The 6,363-nt window shown below is 45.6% G+C and overlaps 1 long non-coding RNA gene across 1 annotated transcript; it reads right to left on the bottom strand.

Moving 5' to 3' along the window:
* Positions 1-1,342: 1,342 nt before the first annotated feature.
* LOC115381884 (uncharacterized) lies at positions 1,343-3,732 on the bottom strand. Its single transcript, XR_003930478.1, has 3 exons — positions 3,609-3,732; positions 2,677-2,730; positions 1,343-1,400 (listed from the first exon to the last, which is right to left on the bottom strand). It is a non-coding gene; the product is annotated as an uncharacterized LOC115381884 (long non-coding RNA).
* Positions 3,733-6,363: the final 2,631 nt, after the last annotated feature.

Below are 6,363 nucleotides of genomic sequence, written 5' to 3'. Positions count from 1 at the left end.
ATGAAGCTGTAGACGGCTTTCTGGAAGATCACAGACTCTCTTTTGAAGATCTGAGCCCAGATTACAGAGATCAACGAGGCCTCAGTCACATCCAGACCACACTGCTCCAGGTCTTCTTGGTAGAACAGGATGTTTCCTTTCTCCAGATGTTCCAAGGCCATCCTGCCCAGCTTCAGAAGAAGCTCCCTGTCAGCCTCCGTCAGCTCCTGTGGACCCGTCTCAGGTCCTTCATGGTACTTGAGCTTCTTCCTGTGTGTCTGAACCAGCACAAAGTGGGAGTACATGTCAGTCAGGGTCTGGGGCAGCTCTCCTCTCTGCTCGCTGCTCAACATGTGCTCCAGAACTGTAGCAGTGATCCAGCAGAAGACTGGGATTCCACACATGATGTGGAGGCTCCTGGATGTCTGGATGTGGGAGATGATTCTGCTGCACAGCTCCTCATCACTCAGCCTCCTCCTGAAGTACTCCTCCTTCTGGGCGTCAGTGAAGCCTCGCACTTCTGTCAGTCTGTCCACACATGTTGGAGGGATCTGATGGGCCGCCGCCGGTCGGGAAGTGATCCAGACCTGAGCCGAGGGCAGCAGATCCCCCCGGATGAGGTTAGTGAGCAGCAGGCTGACTGAAGACTGCTGGGAGACGTCAAGCAGCCGCCGGCTGCTGCTGAAGTCCAGAGAAAGTCTGCTTTCATCCAGGCCGTCCAAGATGAAGAGCAGCTTGCAGACAGCCAGCTCCTCTGCCGTCAGCTTCTGGAGCGTGGGATGGAAAACAGCCAGCAGCGAGAGGAGACTGTACGGCCGCTCTCCCAGCAGGTTCAGCTCCCTGAAGGAGAGCACCACCAGCACACTGACATCCTGGTTCTCCAGGCCCTCGGCCCAGTCCAGACTGAACTTGAGCACCGAGAAAGTTTTTCCACTGCCGGCCACGCCGCTGGTCAGAACCACTCGGATGTGTCTGAGCTGCTGGGCCGAGGCTTTGAAGATGTCCTGAACCCTGATGGCAGTGTGATGGAGGCTCTCCTTCCTGGAAGCTGTCTCCAGCTGCTTCAGCTCAGGTTCCCTCTGAAGCTCCTCACTGAGTCCCTCTGTGATGTGGAGCTCAGTGTAGATCCTGTTGAGGAGGCTTCCTCCTCCTGCTTCATCACTTCCTTCAGTCACACGTTCACATCTCCTCCTCAGACTCTTCTTATGTTCTTCTAGAAGCTGCTGCAGACCAACACCTGCTCAAAGACAACAACAACAATCAGACTGCACACAAACAACAAGCTTTCATGACTCTACAACACAACAAGTCCAGTGAAGACAAACCAGTCCCTCAGAGACACATGTCCACTCTTACTTGGTGCAGCGACGCTTCTGGATCTTTCTGGCTGCTCCTCACAGACATCACTGCTCTTCTTCTCTCTGTGGACACCAAGGAACATTTACTCTGAGCAACACAACACACAGCAAAGACACAACTTCATATAAACTAGTAGAAATTCACACATTTGAATGAGTGATCTAAGTATTGAATGATAACTTCTTCGTGTGTGTCTGTGTAAGTATGTAAGTAAGTAAGTAAGTAAAGTTTATTTATATAGCACCTTTCACAGACACAAAGCCACAAGGTGCTTCACAGCATACATAAATAAGACAACAATTAAATACACATACATAAATAAGCAGCACTAAAAATGTGATCAAAAACAGGCCCGAAAAACTAAGCAAATGCTTGAGAGAATAAAAAAGTTTTAAGTTGTGACTTAAAAGTGTCAACAGTCACAACTGATCGAAGAGAGAGCGGGAGATCGTTCCAGAGCCTGGGAGCAACGGCCTGGAATGATCGGGCTCCTCTGGTCTTAAAGCGGGTACGCGGCACCTTTAAGAGATTCTGGTCCGCAGACCTTAAAGCCCTCACAGGGGAGTAAGGCTGGAGCAGATCGCGAATATAAGAGGGAGCTTGGTCGTGCAAGGCCCGAAAGGTTAAAACCAAAATCTTAAAGTTAACTCTATAAGAGACTGGCAGCCAATGAAGCTCCTTCAGAATGGGAGACATGCGGGTCCATCTGTTTGTGCGGGTCAAGATTCTTGCTGCAGAGTTTTGCACAAGTTGCAACCTCGAAAGCTCCTTCTTATTCAGGCATGAGAACAAGCTGTAGTCTAAGCACGAAGAGACAAAAGCATGAATGATGAGCTCTAAATCATTGAATGAGACCATTTTCCTAAGTTTAGAGATTTTTCTCAATTGAAAGAAACAGTTTCTCGTCAGCTGCTTGCAGTGCTCCGCCAGAGACATGTCTTTATCAAAGAAAACACCCAGGTTTCTCAGACTGGGTTTGGCAGACTGCCCGAGGTCACCAAGGTACTGTTTGATCCCTGGAATTGAGACATCCGGGGCGAAGATGAGTGTTTCAGTTTTGTCTGCGTTAAGTTGGAGAGAATTTTCGCTGAGCCATTGTTTTATTTCTGCCAAGCAGTGGAAAAAAGCGTGTGTGTGTGTGTGTGTGAGAGAGAGAGAGAACTCAGTAGTATGAATGAGACATTAAACCTGTGGATGTGTGAACTGACACTGGTTTGAATGTATGTGTGCAGACGGCCCTGGGGACAGGGACGGGGATGGGGGGCCGGGGGTCAAAGGTCAGACCTTCAAAGCCCAATAATGTTTGTGGACTCTGCAGGAGCAGCTGACGTCTCTCACCTGTCCTCAGACTCTGATCTGTCCTCCTCTCCATCCACAGAAGACATGTTCAGCCTGAGAGAGAAAGCAGCAACAAGGATCAGGACACACCTCTTACACACACACACACACACACACACACACACACATACACACACACACCAGATCAAAACACTATGCGTTTGACGGTCAGCAGTTGGAGTTTCTGCATGTTTCAGATCTCATGGAAACATGATTTCAAACAGACACAGTGACAGGCCCACCGTCAGCCTCTCAGTGAAACATGGACAAACCTGAAGTGAAGAACAGGAGGAAGCAGCAGCAGCTGAGCCTGGATGAAGACACTGCAGCACACACGGCTGAATTCAGAGTTCAGAGCTCAGAGCATTGTGAGAGGAACAATTCTCCTGCAACACAATGAGCTTCAATCTGGAGAGAGGAAATGCTCTCAATGCTGCAGCTAAATCATTTATTCCACTAATGTCAGTGAAACAAATGGAAGTTAAACAAGAAGATGTGGATTCAGGAACCAGGAATGGAAAAAGCAGAGTGACCCTGCTCACCATCTCCCTCTCCTCACAACACAGTTTAACACGTGACTATATTAACCTCATATCCACGTCTGACCTGTCATACTCTTCTCAATACGATCGCACCACAAGCAATAAGAAGCAATCCCTGAAATATGAGCACTGTCAGGCTCTCACCTTGACACAGCAGTAAAACACACACAAATAAAAACTTCTTTTAATCCGTTTTTTTACTTTCACTTTCATCAGTCTCCCGTTCTCAGTGAGAAAAAACAAATAAAGGAAACCAAACGTGACAAATTCACAGCAAATGTGAAACAGAGAATCAAATCGATCCCATCCGTCCAGTTTGAAGGTTTTAATGAATCTAAAAGCTCTAAAGTCTGGAGACGCAGTGAAACATTGAGGCTGATTAAAACTCACTGGTTCTTCCTCACGGCGGAGCAGAGATCCCTGGAGACACAGAGCAGGTTTCACAGCGAGATGATGCAGTTAGAACGGAGGTTTATATCGGAACAAGAGCGCAACGAGACAGCGCCCTTCTCTCTACAGAGAACAGGAAATGTTTTGGGAGGAGACTCAGTTCTGCTGGACTGAGTCCAGAGCAGGTTGCCAGGTCTGACATGAAGTCAGCCTCACAGCTCAAAACTGACTCATTAAACCATGTTTAATGTCCAGCAGCGCTGCTCCCGACACAGTGGATGTTAAAAACACCTTGATCATTCAGTGAGCATCATTTAATCCTTTGGAGAGACTCCAGCAAGGGTTGGATGTGAAACTGACCAGAGTTTAAATGGATTTCAAGACAGGTTTAAAATAGTTGCGAAGTTGAGTATCTTGAGGTCTTTAAGTAGCTTTCAGTTAAATTGTCTCGTAATAATCTCCTCTTAATCGTCTCCTCCTCGTGAACAGACCATACTAATCTCCTGCAAAGAAAAAAAAGTGATTCCAACATTAAAGTGTTTTATTTTTTGATAATGGTTACTCTGGAGGTTTTTTTTTCAAAGAAGGCTAAAGAAAAAATTGAAAGTGATTATCAATCAATCAATCAATCAATTTATTTTTGTATAGCCCAGTATCACAACAACAGTTGCCTCAGAGGGCTTCAAGATGTGACATTGGTTGGTAAAAATAAAAACAGTGAATAAGCAAAATGTTAATATGTCAAATTCACAGTAACGAGACAAAACGAAGCAACCACCGCCTCAGACCCTCACATCCGGCAAGAAAAAACTCCAAAAACCCAGTGGGAAAAGAAGAAATCTTGGGGAGAACCACAGTATGGAGGGATCCCTCTCCCAGGGACGGACAGCTTTGGCAACAGCTAGCATGAGACAATAAGAAGTAAAGCCTAGGACTATGTTGAGTACAGTCCGTTTACTTGCCCTCCATGTTCTTTCTCTCTCTCTCTCTCTCTCTCTCTCTCTCTCTCTCTCTCTCTCTCTCTCTCTCTCTCACACACACACACACACACACAACACACACACGAGAGTAAACGTGGTGTTGTCCATGGTGCTGAAGAATCGCCTGAACACACAAAACATTTTGGCTGCCTGACGCACTCTCAGGCAGCCAAAATATTTAATTGTGACTGTATTGTTCAGCACCAAGGACAATGACATTGTTACTCTCAATTATGTTCATTTGTCCGTGTTTGTTTGCTCCAGTGTGTAAGACAGAAAATAATTTTCAATGCTATTCGTTGTTGTAGTTCAGCACCATGGACAGCTCCATATTTATGTTCAACTTCGGTGCCGTTGTCTATTTGTTTGTCTGTGTGTGTGTGTGTGTGTGTGTGTGTGTGTGTGTGTGTGTGTGTGTGTGTGTGTGTGTGTGTGTGTGTGTGTGTTGCTCCTCTGGGGTGCAGAGGGCAAACATGATGGTGTGAACGAACCAGTTTTGTCTCAATCTGTGATGAAGTAAAGAGCTCACACACACGATGAAGCTGGGTTTACTTCACACAAGGAATTACTTCTTCCTCTGTGGTGCGTCCTCCTATCCACATCAGTGCGCGATGTGCGCCATCTACTGGGTAGCATGGGGATCGGATCTCACTCAACAGAGCTGAAATTTGAACCACTGAGGACATGAAATTAAACAAAAAATGTTTTATAGTGTGTCTGCTTTAAATACGCCTTTTTAGAGAACTATTTCCATCTTTGAACAAACCTACTTCGTCTATCTTTTCACAACTATTTTCAAGCCTCTGCATGTGCAGGGGTGCGTGCGTTTAAGTGTGCATCAAGAATTAAGTGTTTTGTAACTGTGCTAAGGTTAAACTTAGCACTATGGACAACACATTACTTTTTAATGTACGTTTGGGTTGTCCGTGTGTGTGTGTGTGCAGCGAAAAAAAAAAATACTTCATTCAGTTCATACAGTTCAGCATCATGGACAGCACCCTGATTACTCGCGACTTATGTGCCCTTGTCTGTCTATTTGTGTGTGTTTGGATCACTGAGTGTATGTGTGTGTGGGCATGCATGCCTGCAGGCATTAGTATTTATGCTACTTGACAAAGTGAAACATGCTTAAAATGATGAACCTCAATGAGATTATGCCGAGGTCTTTTGAACAATGTTTCTATATTTCATCTTTAGCTGCTGCCATGTGGCTTCTTCCCCGCAGGATTACAACTAAATGAAATACTTTAATTGGTGACCGTTCAAACAGTTTCCCTGTAATAATATTTAATATTTATTAATATTCTGATATAAAGGACTACATTTAAACTTACACATTGACACAGGCAGCAATTTTCTGCTATGGCATCTCCATCTCTTTCGCTGCTGCAGCGGTGTTGCATTTCTTTCTAAAAATGTGTTCCCAGTTGCCATATGTCGTGCTCCGCTTCTCTGTTGCCATGGTGACTCGTCAAATCATCACTCCATTGATGCTGGCTTTTTATAGTTGTCGTGCACGTGCTAAACTCCAGGTGAAACTACTTGAAGTTGAGTAATCCAACTCAAATCAGCTGTTGTGTAACCGAAAACCCAACGTTTTCCCGTTGAGAGGAGATCAACACAGAGTTCAGGATTTCACTCAGAGTTTTTTCAACCTGCTTGGTGAAATAGACCCCTGGTGATTTGTTCCACATGGTCTTTCTCCTCCTTGAGGGGGGATGGGAGGCGGAGCAGCACACAGACAGTTTTGACATAACACACACGCAGACGTGGAC

Source organism: Salarias fasciatus, chromosome 3 (assembly GCF_902148845.1).
Source record: "Salarias fasciatus chromosome 3, fSalaFa1.1, whole genome shotgun sequence".
Classification (NCBI taxonomy): domain Eukaryota; kingdom Metazoa; phylum Chordata; class Actinopteri; order Blenniiformes; family Blenniidae; genus Salarias; species Salarias fasciatus.
Note: the sequence above shows the minus strand (reverse complement) of the source record. Positions and strands in the feature narration are given on the sequence as shown.